Here is a 17,905-nt window from a genome sequence, read left to right as displayed (position 1 = left end):
ACCTAGAGGAGGAGGGAATTCTCATTTGGCAGCCTCAGTCCTTAGAGAATTAGGATCTAGGTCAAATGCTACAAGGTCGTGGGATTGGTTATTAGAAAACTGTAGTTTTGAAGAGCGTGGAAGAGACTTGACAGCATTATTGAGGTGGATGGGGAGAAAGTTTACTGGGGGGACACAGTAAAATTGCAGGACAGTAGAATTGCAAGGACCTTTAGAATAAAACATTGGACCGAAGACCCTAAGATGCATAAGGGAACAATGGAAGGAAAACACCAGAGGACTGGGAGAAGAGAGAAGCCTTGCTGGTCTGCCCACACTGATGGTTCTGGAGAGTGAACCCACCTGTAGAGACAGATGTGCACTCAGTGCGTGTGGGACAGGGACCATGCATTTGCAGGTATAAAAAAGGGTCCAGAGGATTCTAATGCAGGTGCAGGTGATTCCCGAAGCATAATTTGGGAAACCCCACCCTAGTGGCTGGAGGAGTGAAGCCCGTTTGGGGCAGGAGGCCTGCTGTGTTCCACAGGGGAAGCCTGGTGGACAGACAGCAGAAGTTGGATCTGTTGGTTGCTTCAGGGGGCTTTGTAGCTTTCTTGGCCTGAGGGATTGTAATGCGAAGGCCTAATTTGTCCAGTTGGGCGGTCTGCCTAGGGTCCTGCCTGGGGCTCAAACACAAAGGTGGATGGCCTTCAAAGTAATCCTGTCTGTGCTTGCTCCCTGGGCTTTTTGAGAACTATAACTACTAGGGCGTTTGTTGTTTGTTTTTGCCACTTTTGATTCTAGAAATAAAAATGGGCTTTTAAAATCAGCCAACCAACCAATCAACACTGTTGAGGTTGACGCATTTGGGCTAATTGTTTTTCTTTTCATTTATATTTATTTCCCACTGAGTGTGAGGTAGCACTTTCAAGTAAATCTTTGGTAATTCCCAGGCATAAAGCAATTGCCTTCATTTCCCAGCGGGACATACTAAAGTGGGTTCATTTGTACAGAGAATGGAAATAGCCGTTTTTATAGCTTAAGGCCTGGAAGAAAACAGCTTTTTTTCTGACAATCATAATCCAGTCATGCTTTAAAAAACATATTTCAACATCAAAAGGACTTCAAGGGTCTGGAATGTATGAGAAGAATGTATTAAGACATATCTTATTAGCCAATTTGTCTATAATCTAGATAAATTTACTTCTTATTTCTCCTCTCTAGCAACTTCCTCAACCACAGACCCTATGTGTTGCCTAGAGTCAAAGAATGAAGCCCGTTTCGAATGGAAAGAATTGCTTTCCTTTTTCCTAGTCTCCACTGTGATTCTCTGATTTGAATTTGCAATGGCAGAACGAAGGAAAAGCTGCTGCTCCAAGTGGGGAGCACTGCCTCAGTGACAGCCTAGAGGCCAGCAGGTCAGGGAGTGACTGTCTGGACAACGTGGCTGAAGCAGAGCAGAAACAGGCTAGCTTGGTATGGGGAGAGGGATTAAGGAGGCCGAGCAGAGGGGCTTTGAGTGGTGCCTGGGGAAATCCTGAGCCATTTAAATGAGCCACTTAAATCTGACAGACAAATTGGTGTTTTAAAAAGATTTACCAGGCAGTGATGAGCGGGATGAGGTAGAGTGGGTGGGGGCAATGTGTGTGTGTGGGGCTGGGAGATGACAGGTAACAAAGGTGGGGGAGAATGAAGCTAGGAGAATAAAGATTCTGCTTTGAGTCAACAAACACCTACTGAGCACCTGCTGGGTACCTTGCCTTGTGTCAGGCACCACTTCTAGCATGCTCCCTTTCAGTGAGTGGAACTAGCATATGCTTTTTTATGCAAGCAGAAGCCTAGTGCCCTTCTTGCCACCTTCCTCCCTTTTCTCTCCCATCTATCAAGTTGTCCTGTCAATTCCGTGCCTCTCACATCTGCCTATTCCCCCTCAGCCCCACTTCCTCTATTCTCCTTCATCGGCTGCCACCTCTCCCTGGATTTCTGGTCTCTCTGCCTCCATCTCCCCTTTAACTCCTTCTCCATCTGGCAGCTGTTGGAGAGTGAGGATGGCCTTCCCAAAGCACATAGAATCAGGTTACCTCCCCCAACAGAAACCCCTCAGTAGGCTTCCCATTGCTTTCGAAGTAAAGTCCAGATGCCGCAGCAGGACCAGGGGGCCCTTGATATCTGGGTCCTGCTTAGCTCTCCCTCCTTCCCAGGCCTCTTGCCTCCCCCACCTTGAATCTTGGGATTCGAAAATGCTTTTGGTACCTCTAAGGGCTCATGTTGTCCCTCTCTTCTTCCTTATAGCGATAATATTCTCCCTTCTCCCCTTCTTGACTTGTTCTTCAGAATATGTTTAGAGATCCCTTCCTTCCAGAAGCTCTTTCTGACTTACCTGGGTACTTTCAAAGACCTGTCTCCATGGCTGTCCTAGAGCTGTCACAGTGCATTGCCACTGGCCTTTCTCTGCTCTGCCTGTGTGCTTCAAGAAGGCAGGGGCTGCATTTCCATCCTCACCCAGTGCCCTCTGACGCATAAAAGGTGCTTAGTAAATATTCATCAAACTGGAATGGGCGAATTTACAAGTCCTGGGTGGTGGGGTCCTATGGGGGGTTAGGGAGGAGAGTATTGGTCCCATCTCACAGATAAAGAGACTGAGGCTCAGAGAGGGATTTAACAATTGGTCTACGGCTACTCAGCAACACAGCCGACAATCTCCTTCGGGGTTGCTGATTTCCTGTCCACAGCTTTTCCCTCTTCCTTGCAGTCACAGAATGGAGATCATCAGAGTCCCGTGTAGTTCCTGCAACTTTGGCTGATCATTCAGAAAGCTTCTGGGGGCCACCACCAGAATGAGTGCAACAGCAGCGGATGAGGCTTTGCTGTGTTAGTGAGGGATTTCATAAACTGAAGTGCTACTAAGTTTGGGGATTGCAAAGGGCTAGGAGTCCAAATGAACCATTTTCGACATAATTTGAACATTTGTTTCACCAAAGATAGTATTCAAAGCACAAGTCCTCCCTGTTTCTGAAAAACAAAGAATTAGGTTACATATAGTCATTGCTGTTCTTATTTATTTTTTCTTCGCTCCAATAAATGGTCTTCGCTTACTTTTTTTTTGATTGACTGGAATAACTCACTGCTGAGTGATAGATATTGTTCATTTAACTCCAGCATTTACTTTTCCCCTAAACTAGTGCTCTGTTCATGATTGAGCAGACTTCTCCCCCATTTAGCACCCACGTAAAACATCGCCAAAGATCGGGGCTGCGGCTCGGATCACGTCTTTGCGGCAATCCGTTCAAGCTGCAGCAGGCACGACGGGTGGCATGGAAGCTCTTAATGACACGTCGGCAGATATTAGGGTTTTATGGACTGGAAAACGGTACAAATCAAAGCGCTTTGCTTACTGTTGATCTGTTTAGAACATTTTTATTTTCTAAACCTAGCAAAGTTCATCTTTTTCATCCAGCATTTCGGTTTGGTTCTGTACATATTGATTTTCCTGTTCGCTGGCGTGCCTGGAGGAAGTCGGGGCACTCAGGTATGCTGCCAGGGTGCCTGGACTGGGCATACTTGCTGCTTTGAGACCCCTCAACTCCAGGACTGGGAGAGGGCGGGGTTCACTGTGTAAAAAAGATCCTTACGCCTCTCTCTCGCTTGTGTGGTTTCCCCTTGAGCCAGCAGGGTGGGACCTTTATATTTGTTTCTTCCCATCTTTTACATTCAAATCTCATAGCAAAAGCAATGCTCTCTTCTTTATTATATAAGGAGATGTGAGAGACAGGGCCCCAGTAGGAAACTACTAGGGGCCCTAGATGGTTTGCCTGGAGGTTGGCAAGTTTTTTTCTGTGAAGGGCCAGATAGGAAATATTTTTGGCTTTGCGGGTCACGTACAGTCTCTGTCACAACTGGCCGTAGACAATGACCAAATCATGAGTCTGGCTGTATTCTGGTAAAACTGTCTTTACAAAAATGAATTGGCAGGCAAGTATTTGGCCTGTGGGCCAAATTTTGCTGACCCCTGGTTTTAATGAAAAGGTTTGTAGGGACAATGATACAGATATATGGACAGGGAACAAAAAAGGGCATTGAGGTGCCCAGAAATGACAGCAGCAGGAAGCTATTACTCCTTCAAGAGCTGAAGGGAGGAGGAGTGAGAGGGGGCGGGGAGAGGGGGCGGAGTATGACTGGCACCCAGTGAGAATGGGTCCTGGGACCGTGGAGCGGAGAGGGAGAGTGAGGGAGAAGGAGCGAGATCCCCAGCACCTCTTTCTCCTCCCTCCTTCAGGTCTGCTTGTGCCTCCCATTGTTGGATCCCATCAGTGGCCTGGTGGAGAAGTCCCCAAGAAGCAGCACCTCAGAGCACAGAGGAGGTGGAGCAGCAGGGAGAACAGACCAGGGAGAAGGTGGGTGGAGGCAACGGGAAAAGAAGCAGCATAGATAATGTCTCTTTGGGGACTAACTTCTTAGAACTCACTCCTTTGAGGAACGAAAGTAAGCTTGGCTGACCACATCCCTTGATCCTGTTTGTTCTAGAGAACTAACCTTCCCTTACAGCTCTGCTCCAGGTCGGGCATGGTCCTGGTACAGAGTGACAGGCACATGGTCTAATTCCAGCTAATAAGACCCAGGCCCAGAACTTTGTTTGAATTGTTAGAAAAGATAAGCTTTCTTTTTCCTGGTGGATGCAAACCTAGAACTTTGGCAGTCGACTGACTGCCCATGGGTCGAGGCCCTCACAAGGGGAGAGCCTGTGCTAGGTAATCACACGGGAAAGCAGAAGAGCCTAGGGGGTGGGGAGAAAGCCAGGTCCTCATACTGTCACCGAGCCCCAGGATCAAGAGGTCCCTGACACGAATGCTCAGTTAGGTGAGCCAATATACCCCCCTTTAACTGAGACCAGCTTTCTGTTTCTACAGCGGAAAGAATCCTGGCTAAGAGCGAAAGTCCAGATTTATCTAGAGCCAAGGCCTGCCTCCCTGCAGCTGTGTGGCCTTCACATGTGGCGCATCTCATCACCAAAGCATGCAAGAGACAATGATTCTCCCGTGTGCACAAACATTTTTGTGCGTGCATGCAGCTGCATTCAAGCAATGGCATTTTTGCTGGCATGTACATTTCTCAGACACAAAAATCTTTCTTTTTTTGAATATCTGCATGCCATGGACCTCATATGTCACAAAGACAGAGACTTCATAGGTAATTACATAGGTATGGTGATAACCATAGCAACCTGGCAGTTCTGAGATGTAATGTCATGCAGATTGCTGCAGCTTAGGGGCACTGATGTTAACATAGTACCTGCCCCGGTCCAAGTTGTTTTGCAGTGACTTTTTCCTTTGCTTGAACGGAGAGCTTCTTACCACACAACGCCTCCCATGAGTCCGTGGTTTCCAAAGTTTTGAATTTTGAAGAGAAGACCTACGACAGAGCACATCTGTCTTTAAGGAAAATGTATGACTGTGGATGCTGCATCTGGGGTACACTTGTGCTTGGCCAGCACACCTGGATGAGGGGCACACAAGGCCTAAACCCACTCCTCACTTTGCTTGCCAAGCTGTGTGTCCTGCATGGGCTGTGTCCACTCAGACGAAGGGGAACTTTTTTTTTTACACAAAGGAGCTTCCTGCCTCCCAAGCTTTGTGACAACAAGGCTGCATCTGCCCAGAAAGGGCAACTATTTCTAATCTGTGCGAAACACTTTTGGAGCTGGCGGTGGCCTTGTACATTGTCATACTTTTAAAATTATCACCAGTCACTGGGAACTGTGCTCTGACCAGCGCCTGACATGCAATAAATGTGTTCAGTAAATGTTGAAGGGCTGACGGGAACTCCAAGAGCCATTCTTGACTTGATTCATGGTTATTGGAGGAGTATTAAGCAGGCGAGGACGATGGGGAAGTGAACAATGAAGAAGGTGAGGAACTCGTTCAAGAAGAAAGAATTCAAGAGTGAGAAGGAGTGTGCTAGTATTGAATCGTTAGGCTGTAGGACTGAAACTAATGCGGTATCATTATATTACGTCAATTATAACTCAAAAGAAAAGGGAAATGGAGCCCTTGAGAATGGAGCCAGTTATTAAGTGGAATATTCCGTTTTTTGCCTGGCCCTTGTCTGCCCTCTCACCTGACCAGGCATTCAGGAGGTTAGCTCCATTGTCTACTCTCTTTCAGATCTGCCTGTCCGCGGAGAGCATATGCTTGGCTCTGCTCTTTGCTGAAGGGTAAACATGGCAGTGAAAGTTCCGCCCCAGTGAGATGAAGCCTGTGGCTTTTCCAGTGATGCCTGTTCTAAGGGAACATGCCTGTCAAGCTCTGGGGCTCAGCGTTAGGGGGCCTGTGGCAATGAGCTCACACGTGATGCATGAAATGTGGGTGGAAACAATGTGGTCGCTTATGAGTAGAAGCTCTGAGAGTCAGTGAAGGGCTCACCATACTTGCATTTTCCTCTTTGTCATGACGATTGGCAATGTTCCAGATAGAGTCTGTTCCCTGAGTGAAGATGACATGGAGTAGACCCTCAGCTGACCCACGGTGGACATCTAATGCCTTTCTTTTTATCAGCCACTTAGATTCCTGGGCTGTTTGTTACTGCAGCATAAGTGTCCCATCCTGACTAATACAAGGCTTATTGTTCCTGCATGTACTTCTAAGCCACTTTCTCCAACAGCGCTATTAGGGACAGACCGACAATGACATCTCCATCTGCCCTACTCAAACTCTGATGGAATATAAAGGTTATTATTTGGACTCCGTTACACCCCGATAAGAATTCTGTCTGCAGACTTCCAGGTAGTACTTAATCTTGCATCTCGGTCTAAAAAAAAAAGGAAGGTTGGAAGCATCAATAGAAAATGTATTGGTGAGTTCTGATGTTGTGAAGTGAGTGGAAGATTATTTAGATAAACGGATTAATCTGATTGAAATGGTGCCTAGAAGTAAATGTCAATGAACCAGACGTGGTAATTTCTTGCTCATGAAGTAGTGTTAGTATGCATGCGATTTGAAGTTTATGTTAAAACACACTCACAAGATTGCCTCTTGGGCTGGGGATGGTGTAAACAGGGGAAGGGCCCACCATGAAAGGGGACTGTTTGTGTCAAATGTGGTTAGCTCAAGCAGGATGACGGGCCAGGCTCGAGGTTCCTAGAATGTAGTTGCGAATCACAAATAGTAAACCAAGGCCAGAAATATATCTTTTCTGTAGAAATTAACATCGGCTATCTGTAAACATCTGCTAAGCAAATTCCAAGTGGACTCTCTGTGCTAGTTTTGCTTCAGTGCTTCAGAATAACAAGAGTTGTCTTCAGAGGGAACAATTGCCCTCTTAAAATGTGTGCGTGTGTGGGATTTTAGGACAGAGATAGTTACCCGGTCACACGCACATTTCCCAAACTGCTTGCTGTTAAAATGTCTGCTCAAAAAAAGAGTTCTGTGATTAAAAAGACAATAACCGAGGAAATACTGACTTAAAGTTAAAGGAGTTTCTTTACCTTAGCACTTCTCAAATGTTCTAACACGTTAATATTCATTGTGCTTCTCCAGAAGGGGCTATAGTGTGCAGCAATTGCAACTTCCCCAATATTTTTGACAACATATAGATAGATAGGTAGGTAATTTGGGAGGGAGAGAGAGAGAGAGAGAGATACAGACAGACAGACAGACAGACAGACATATGGACAGACAGATAAGGGGAATGGAGGGTCGAAAGGTTGAAGGGATGTATAAAGGTATAGATATATTGAGCATTTCACTGGACTATTTGTAAATGATGAAAGTATTAAATGAACCCATAAGTATACCTTTGACTGGATAAACGAAACTCCTCTAATGTGAACTTTACCGAGAAAGTCAAATCTAAAAAAAGTAAAAGCTAATTAGATTAGGATGCTTCTGGGAAACAGACTTACATTTAAAGGGGACTTAAACAGTAAAGATATTATGTCACGTAAGAAACACGGAGGCAGGTAATTTCAGGATTGGTTCATTCAGCAGCTCTACAGTATCATCATGATTCAGATGTTTCCTTTCTTTCTGCTCTGCCTTCCTCAGCACAAAGGCAATGTCTCCCTCTCGATCGCAGATGTCGCTGTAGTTTCTGGCACCCGGCAGGTGCAATCCTCCGCAAAGCTGGAGGAAGCCGTTTCCTCCTTGGTGGAGCCTTTTTCAGGAAGGAAACTCTTTCCCACCAGCCCCTGGCAAACTCTCCTGTAGGCCCCATGGCAAGGTTTCGGTTGCAAGCTTGTGCCCTGAACGTAATAGAAGAGGGGAAGGGGAGTATTTGGCATTTTAGGGCTCCACAGTGGGAGGTGGGTTCTACAAACAAGGGTGAGTAGGGTGTCTCCGGATAGTTGGTAGGCGGGCAGCCAAGAGTGTCTGCAATACAACTGTGTAATCTTAGTGTTTTAGTCTGGGTTCTTCAGAGAATATAATGCTATCACACACACAGAATAAATACTGAGTTAAAGAACTATATATATATTTCTATATATATATAGGCAGAGAGAAAGAGAGAGAAAGAGAGAGAGAGAGAGAGAGAGCGAGCGAGAGAGCGCGCTTTATAAGGAACTGGTGCTTTATAAGGAACATGATGTGGAGGCTGAGATCTCCAGGATTTGTAAGTGGCAAGCTAGAGACCCAGAAGAGCCGATAGTGTAGTACTAGTCTGAGTTAAAAGGTAGAAGGCTTATGTCCAGCTTTAAGATAGTCGAGCAAAGAGAGAATTCTTTCTTACTGTACAGTTTTGTTTTACTCAAGCCTTTAATGGATTGGATGAGGTCCACACTCATTAGGGGAGGGTGATCTGCTTTACCTGGTCTACTGATGAAATGCTGATCTCATCCAGAAACACCCTCACAGACACACCCAGAATAATGCTTAACCAAATATCTAAGCCTCCCATGGCCTAGTCAAGTTGACACATAAAATTAAGCATCACATTTAAGTAAGTTAACTCTTCAAACTATAGTCACTTCATTTATAAGATGAGATATCTAATTGGATTGCTATGAGAATCACATATTTAAAGTACCTAGCACTTAATTCTCTCTCAGTACAGGTATTTTAGAGCACAAAATCGGACTCACTATAGTAGTAAACACTCCAATTTTATTTACTCTTTCTCTCTTATGCTCTTATGCTGCCAAGGCCTCGGTCCCCTACAAATGCCATCAGTCGAGAACTCTCAGGGGATATCACGTAGACTCAGAATTAGTCTGTCTTTGTAAATTGCCACACAGCCATGATATTTCTTTCCTACTCTGGCCCTTTGCAAATGTCAGCTGCCTTCAGAGTCACTTGAGGGAAGAATGCTAATATCCATGCCAAAGATGCCTCTTTACTGATCTCGGGATGGCACCGAGGATTCCAGAGCTAGGTTCTGAGCAGAAGCCAGAGGAAAGCCCTCCAGGTTGAATAGAACCTTCCATGAAAACCGCCCCCTTGGCCTCTTCTGCAGCCCTTCTCTTCATAGTTCATTCATTTATTGAGCATCTATTATGTTCCAGCAGTGTGCTAGAGAGTGGCTCATAGATGGTTGACAATTAGGCTGAACCAAAAGTGTCTATTGAGTTGGCATTGGAAGATTGGAGAGTCAGAGGCAGGTTCTGCCTCTTCCCCAGACTCAGGGTGCCAAGAAGCCACGGTGCTCATGTCCTCGTGAAGCTTTGGCAGCTAAAGGGATGGGGGCCAGGGGAAGCATAAGGATTTTGCAAGGATGACCTCGGAGAGTAAGAACCATTGCTTCTTCATGTATCTGCTATCTACGTTGGATCTTCTTCAGCCGGCCTCTTGCCAATGTGCCATTTTGAAATAGAGGGAGACAAAAACAAATAAAGCTTCTCTCTGTGTCCTCTTTTATCTGCCCTCTTCTGGGATTTTCTATCCATGCTTCGGCCTGAAAATACCAGAGGATGGAGAGCTAGCTGAATGTTCTTCCTCCTTCTACTCCAACCAGAGTGCATGTTTTAAAGGAAAAACAAGGTTCTAATGTTAGTCATCATTGCTGGTGATGTCACAGCTTAAGTGAGTTGGGCTCTAAATTCAGCGAGCGTAATAAAGATCACCTACCATTAAAATAACGCTTAAGCATCCAAAGTCCCATGGGTATGGTTTTGTGGATCCCAAGCTATAGCTTAATTCCCAGCACAGCAGTCTTTCTGTGAACCCAGGAACAAATTGTTATCTCTGTGTCTGGTCACCAGATGAGGTACTCTACCTGTGTTTAGGGATCATAATGAATGTGAAATATTTGTGCTTTTTGTTCTTTGTTTGATGTTAGTTAAGTGTGTGCACTCGTTGTAGAGGCCATTGCTGATAAATAATATGCCAGCCATTTGTGTGTCATGGGATATTTTAAAAATCATTTAAAACTATTACTATTCCACCCCCTCCCTGCCCCAGCTTTTTATTTTAGAAAATTTTAAACTTAGAGAAGAGTTAAAATAATTGTAAAATGAATAATGCTCATATATCTCATATATCCTTCACTTAGATTTATCAGGCAATATTTCTCCACATTAATGCGATCGATCTCTCTCTTTCTCTCCCTAATAAACAAGCGCGTGCACACACACAGACACACACACGCACACACACAACACCGTACCACAAAGCGCAGGAGATCTTTTGAGGCAGGCTTGGTGAAGTACAGGTGGCCTGAGTAAATACCCTGTGGGATGTGAGTTTTTGGGGTCAAGAGTGTGCCAGGCTCTATGTGCCCCCCAAACAGAGAGTGCCCAATCAATACTTAGTGTGGCCAAGTTTTAGGGTAGACTCAAGCTTTGGGTGGAAAGGAGCGATCACTTATCTGAGGACAAGATTCACAAAGGTGAGGAAGATGAGGAGAGGGAGCAAGGGCATGGAGAGAGAGGACTTTGATGCCGGCCTCCACATCCTTGTGTATGGACTCCAGAGAAAGAGGCTACAGAGAGAAGCTGGAAGAATGAGGTGTCCGTCTATTTTTTGAAAGGCCCTGGGAGAGGAGCACAGCTGTCCTCTGGAACGGAGAAGAATGGGAGAGGGTGAGAGAAGAGATCACTCCACCGCTGCCAAGTGGGCTGGCTACAGTGGAGCAGCTTGGCCTCGAAGCCAGCAGAACTCCTCCCCACCATCTGGAAAGAGCAGCAACACCAGCGGGCTTGGGAGGCCATCCGGGGGTTGAGGGTCATTGGTTTTCAGCATTTCTAAAGCCTTGTCCAGGGTTTTCTCAAAAAGGCTACAGGGACTTTGAGAAGGGAGCCAGGAGACCTAATGCAGTGGGGAGGCAGGCCAGAGAAATACATGCCACTTGACGACAATGACACCCACATCTGGAGAGCACCCTGCCATTGACAAAGCACTGTCTCAGTCCTGCAGAGGTTGTCATTCCTATTTCATACATAAGAAAACAAAGACTCAGAGAAGTTAAGGGACCAATCCAAGGTCTCTCACGGTGGTGCCAGGACGCACAGGGTCATCATTTCACGTTTTCCGACCCTCACTGTGGTACTCTTAATCAGCGTGGGATGCGAATGAGTCATCTGGGGTACGAAGTGTAAAGAAGCAAGTGAGGGGGCTGGGGCACAAAATTTAAGCACTAGGGCTCCAGAATGATGCAAGTGCCTCCTTAAATTTTGTCCCTAGACACCTTGCTTGCCTAAGCCACATCCTATTTTCTTTAGTTCCCTGTCCTACTCCAGTGGTGGAGGGCTTTGACAGAGAAGTATGCTGCCGGGATTGCACACTGGGTGCCTCTGGCCCCCACTTGCCTATTGAGCAAACCCGGGGCTTCACCCTGGGTCACACCCTCACTGAGAAGTTGCCTAGAATTTCAGTCTGTTCTTGCAGCTAGGAGAAGGGGAGAGAAGGAGACTGTTGCCACCAGATACGCCAGACATCACAAACAAACAACAAAAAAGATTCATGTGTTCAATGGAGCTGAATTTTAATTGATACTTTCTTCAACTGTGGTTCTGAATCAACATCCCTCAACCCCCAAAGATGATGAAGGGGGTGCGGTTTAACGCCACAATTAGCAGACAACCCCACAACAAATACAGTAAACATTAATCATATTAAATATTGAACACAGACTTTGGTACGCTTGAAGAGCAATGGGTTTTTAAAATTTTATTTTACAGAAGACAAAGCAATGATTGTGGAGGAATTATTCCAATGTCAGTGCTGAAGGGAAATAATGTAACATTCTGGAATTTATATAAAAATTACAGCTTTGTTGTGTTTCACACTATATATAGTAATTTAATCATTTGCAGCTGATTAATTTCAGTGAAGGAAAATGTAGCAATATGCATCTCTAATGGAGTTCCAAGGTTTGAATTCTGATCGTGAGTCGGGCACAGTTTAAGTCTAAATTAGCAATTAGCCTGGGCAATGGACATTTAGGTTGAAATGGAGTCATCTGTTGACATGCACTGAGTCAACAAGAGAACAGCAACAAAGATCATCAGAAAAATGTTTCCCGCAGAACACTCTTTGCTGGGTTAATAATTATAATTCCTTACATTAGCAGAGTGCTGTTGCACTTTAGAAAACATTTTCTTGTACACTTATCTCATTTGCTTTGGTCTTCATGTAAGTCTATGAAGTGGGTGTTTCCTTGCTCTATTTTAGAGCAAGGAAACTGAGGCTTAGAAAAATTAAGGTCACACTGAGGAAGAACATATTATGGCGAGATTTGAGCCCAAGTGTTTTAGCTTCAGAGTCAGTATCTACCTCAAGATATTTTCTGAGGAAATTTGCTCTATCTTGAGATTCTCTAGAGTGAAGTGAAAAGGTAATAATGCTACTAATAAAAGTGAACCTTGATGAAATTCTCAAATATATTTAGCACTGTGCTAAGCGCTTCACAGATGTTAGCTCACTTAATCCTTGAACGCACCTATGAGGTAAGTACCATTAATATCCTCTTTCACAGATGAGGCTCAGATGGGTTAGGTTATGTGTCCAAGGATGTGCTTGGCATTGAAAACCTTGCCCCCTACTATAATAGTTAGCTCCTCTCAAAGATGGTCCTTAAATCCCAGGCTAAGGTGTCTCGATATTGTAGTCCATTTGGGATTTGGTGTGTTTGGTTGTGATGGCACATTTTAGATCAAGAATAAGTAGAGCCCTCGTGCTATATATCATCACATCCATTCTCCCTTCTCCACCCTACTCTGTGCCAGGAAGGATAAACTGAGTGGATCTTTTGGGCGTGACCACTGGGAACAATGGCAGGAGGTAGGAAGGAAAAACGAGAGAGAGGCTGGAGTGTTTATTCCTCTGGTTTCTTCACTCAATGGTCACAGCCCCTGTCAAGTGGCTATACTGCTCCCTCTCACTGACCCTTCAGGCCCAGAGGTGGTCGTGGTGCCCACTATGACCAGCCCTGGAGCACTACACTCTCCCTTCTTGCAGTTTCTGCTTTGACTAATGAACGACACATCGAAGACCTGCTCCCAACTTAACCAGGTAGAGGTCGCTTTCAAGGAACTGGACAGAGAAGAGATGGAAGATAGTGAGTCATTCAATACTTTATCTAAGTGTCTAGAGAAAGCCAGCACAGAAGTAAACAGCTATAGGTGTGCTACATTCTTCAAGCAAATAGAAGAGTCCATGGCATGTGTCTAGAGCCTCCAATCCCTTTGCACATGCAAACTGCTGACTCTTAGTGCTGTCCCCAAATATCAGGGCTCTTTGGATGAAAATGACACAAACTCGACTTAGATTGGCTTCCTTGAAAAAGTGGATTTTATTAGTTCATGGACTCGAACTGAGGGAAAATTAGAGTGTGCCTAGACTCAAAGAAGCTGGGATGCAGGAACTCTATCACCAGGAGGATGCTCTCTTCCTTTCTTTTCTGCTTCTTCCTGCACATTGTCTTTACTCCGATGGATGCAGTCTTGTCAGTGATGCTGATTGACAGTAGAAAAATTAAAACCCCACCATTCAGATCAAAACTAGTGATCTGTAGTTAAATTCACTGAATCAGAGTCCTTGAAGGAAGCAGAATTTCTCAGATGGTTTAAATAAAGAGATTTTTTAGTAAAGGGACTATTTAAGAGGTACGGAAGAGGTTACGTATACAAACAGGAAGAGGAGGAAACTATTACTGTCCTAGGGCTGAAGGGCCAAAGAGAAAAACACTGCTGCTAGAGCCAAAGAGAGCTGCATGGTGGAGAGTCACCAGGTGAGGACTCAGGTGGTAAGAGTTGCAACTACTGACAGCAATGAGAGCTGACGCAGGGAGAGGTTGGGACACCCCGACCTCTCTCACCTCCTGCCCATGAGTATCTTCCCAGTAACACGCTCCCAGGGGCCACACCCAACCAGAAACCTAATTGCAAGGTAATCTTGAGTGGTACAGGTTTCGGTGTCAGCCTTCCGGCGTACAATATAGGACAGTTAAGGCAGAAAGTGGAATTCAGGAAACAGAGGGAGAGTAACTTACAAGTTCATCTTGTCTTTGTCGGGGCTGGAGGGTAGGAAAAGTGAACATACATAAGAGATGCTTTTGTTCTACAGGAGAATTTCCTGAGAATTCCAACTTCAATGTGATAATTGACTGAAGCAGGGATCATCCATACATGCTAAAATCATTGAGTGAACAGTTGGTTGGCCGCCAAGGTATTTACATAATCTCAAAGTATCCTTACTTGTTAATTACACACACGCACACGCACGCACACGCACGCGCACACACACACACACATACACACACAAAAGTAAGGTATCTTCACAATAGAGAGATCTTCCAGACAGCTGCTTAACCAAGCAATCAAGCTTAGCATCACCAATAATGGGACACACTGACTGTAGATTCCTCCTCCTGAGATGCAACGAGAAGTATTATGTAACTTCACCTTTGTCATACTTGGGCCAAAATGTTTAAGCTGAGTCTAATCCAGAGGAAATGGCCAGGCAAGTCCAGATCACAGGGCATTCTACAAAACAGTTTGCCTGGACGCTTCAAAAAAGTCAGCGTCCTGAACAGCAATGACCACAAAGGTAGGGCAGCATAGAAAAGAGTGCTGCTCACGACCTGGATAAATCTCACAAACATAGCATCGAGCACAGGAAGCCAGACGCAAAATAGAAAACATGGTTCTACTTATATAAAGTTAGAAAACAGAACCCGTTTAGGTATTAGAAGTCAGGACGGTGGTTGCCCTTGGGGGTGCTGTCAGGAAGGGAGAGAATTCCGGGGTGCTGCTGATGTGCTGTTCCTTTATCTTAGTGCATATTACAAGGGCTTAGTCACTTCGTAGAAATCTATTATAGCTCGAGGTTCTCTAGGATGGTGCTCCAGCACGAGGACCAGGGTTCTTTCTGGTCAGTGGTGCTCGTGACATGCTGGTTGCTAATAGGTTTGAAGATCACCTGAACCTTCCAGGCTCACTTGTCACTCAGATGTCCCCCAGATAGCCACTTCAAAAACCTCTGACAAGAAAACTGTTGAGGTCTTCTTTGAAGCATACTAAACGACTTCGAAAAATTATGTCAGCTACAAAAAAATGTTGTCACTGGAAATAACTGTCCCAGATTAAATCTCCCTTCAATCAACAAACTCCAGTCTGGCAATTCAAATTGCTGCTTTACCCTCGTGCTTTCAGAAAACAATAATATCCAACATGTACCGAGTAATGCTCACTGACAGCACTGTACTAAGAGCTCTATGTGCAGAATATCTTCGAATCCCCTCTGCATTTTTGAGACTTGTAGGCTGAGATTCGGAGAATTTAGATAATTCGTTCAAAGTAACACACTAGAAAGTGTCAGGGCTGGGACTCAAATCCAGGCTGAGTGACTCTAAAGCTCTTGACCTTTAAGCTAAACTGTCTGATACATGGTCTCATACGTGTTGGTTATCTTGTTGTTGCTGTTGTTGTTGTATGATCTGTGTGTGTGTGTGTGTGTGTGTGTGTGTGTTTAAGAGAGAGAAAGAACAGGAATGCACATCTATAGGGTGAAGTTACATATATACACATCATTATTGCCAGGTCCCTGTTCCCCTTCATTTTATGTGGTTCCTTCTGATTGTCTAGGTTGTCTGAGATTGAAAGCTACTATAGGTCAAAGGCTTTGATCACTTACTCAGAACCCAGATGAATGCCACGTGCAAGCCAGTAGCCTCTGTTAAGGCATCTGGATCACAATAGAGATGAAGAGGAATAAAAATTGATAAGTGAAAACTTCTGGGACCAGGCAGGACGAGATTACTAGTTTCTCTCTGCCAAGATGAGCTGTGATGGTCCTTTTACTCCCTCCTCCCCCTCTTGTCCCTTTGTCCCTTTCTTCCTTTTCTCCTTGACCACAAGCAGAAGGGCATGTTGACCTCAAAACCATTAGGGCTTAGGTATGCTGCAAATCCACTCCAATCCAGAAATGCCCACCAAAAAGACAATTTGAATTTTTCCCCCAGGCCAAATTATGGGGAGGAAGTGAGTGGAGGGAGGGAGAGAAACAGCATCTCATTGCATTTCTAACAATGTTGTTTCTCCTGGTGTGGGAAGAATGGAACCCTGAGGCTGGCGATCTGTGTGCCGGCAGCCCGTGGGTCCAGGTGGTTTCTTCCAAGTGCCCCCTCTCCACCAGGGAGCATGCCCTCTGCTTCATGGGCAGCCCTGGCCAGAACCTAGCTAAGCATCCGAGATTCTGTTAATCCTGCAGTGACACGGCCAGAGGCCGACATCGCCATTGTGCCACCTGCTGGAAGTTTAGAAAAAGAATCTGAAACTCCTGATTTGGCTGTAACTAGCAGCTTCACAAAGCTAATGATGATTTTTAACACATCTCATTTTGTCTTATTACACAAGTTATGCAGATTTATGAAAGACAACTTAGGAGGTTCATACAAGTGAAACAAAACATAAAAATCACTCACAATCCTGTCACCCAGAGATTACCATGGTCTATATTTCGTTGGCTATCCTTCCAGTCTTTTTTCTAGTTGGATGTGTATAAATTCATAAACACTATTAGTCTTATTCAATACACATTGTTCTATAACTTGATTTTCAAACTTAACAATATGTTTTAAGTATCTTTAAATATTATTAATCGTAATCTCCAACATGACCTTTGCTTAGCAGTGTTTTATATCTCTACAGCAGAATTTTAGAGCCTCTTCTAAATATATTAATTAAAATGTTGACTATTTTTGAGTTTTTACTGTCTTATTTCTCTCCTTCTTTTTTTTTCTCTTTCCTTCCTTCTTTCCTTCCTTCTTGTTTTTCATCTTCATTTATTTTCCCTCTAGCAGAAAAGGTCTATAGCAGATGTGGTTTGGGCCAATTCCTTGCAGTATCTCTTGCCTCTCTCATCCCTGCACATAGAGAGCTCCAGAGACTTCCAGCGGGCCCTGGCTCTCTCTCTTCCAGTGGGCTCCTCTGTCCTTGCCTTGGAAGATGGAACACTCTGTGCTTCGAATCAAGTTGGGCAAAACAGATGGAATTCCAATCTAGTGCCTCCTCCAGTGTCCAGTAAAAAACAAAAAGCTAATGATTTCTGATCACTTACCCTGTGCTGGCCTGACTCAATTCTAAAAATCCTGCATGAACTATCACAGGTGAGCATCACAAAACCCTTACAAGATATAGTACTTCTTTTTTCCTTCCTTTTACTGGACAGCTGAGAACACTGAGCTTGAGAAGAACAAATGATCTTGCTCAAGATCACCAGCTTGTAGAGTCCCAAGCCTCCGTGTATAGCGATTGCTTAGTAAAAAAAAAAACAAAACCAAACAAAAAAGGTTTCTAGATTGTCTTAAAAAAAAATTGTAACATCTGGCAGCATGGGTTTGTGTTCTCCCACAGTGACAATGCCCCCAAGCTGAGCTGCAGACCTACATCAGACCAACGCAGACTCTCCAGTTGCACCATCTCCACCTCTCAAATTTCTCCCCACAACAGAAGAGGGATAGCTACTGCCAACCGCACGGTGGGGTGAGCTGGCTTCAT

At 44.8% G+C, this 17,905-nt stretch overlaps 1 long non-coding RNA gene across 1 annotated transcript in view; it reads left to right on the top strand.

The window, feature by feature from the left end:
- The window catches only part of LOC120605524 (uncharacterized), a 10,545-nt gene extending 3,659 nt beyond the window's left edge, over positions 1-6,886 (top strand). Inside the window, exons 2-3 of the long non-coding RNA XR_005653648.1 lie at positions 4,256-4,373; positions 4,887-6,886. This is a non-coding gene — a long non-coding RNA (uncharacterized LOC120605524). The remainder of the gene's footprint in view (positions 1-4,255; positions 4,374-4,886) is intronic.
- The last annotated feature ends 11,019 nt before the right edge of the window (positions 6,887-17,905 follow it).

Source organism: Pteropus medius, unplaced genomic scaffold, assembly GCF_902729225.1.
Source record: "Pteropus medius unplaced genomic scaffold, Ma_sr-lr_union100, whole genome shotgun sequence".
NCBI lineage: Eukaryota > Metazoa > Chordata > Mammalia > Chiroptera > Pteropodidae > Pteropus > Pteropus medius.
Note: the sequence above shows the minus strand (reverse complement) of the source record. Positions and strands in the feature narration are given on the sequence as shown.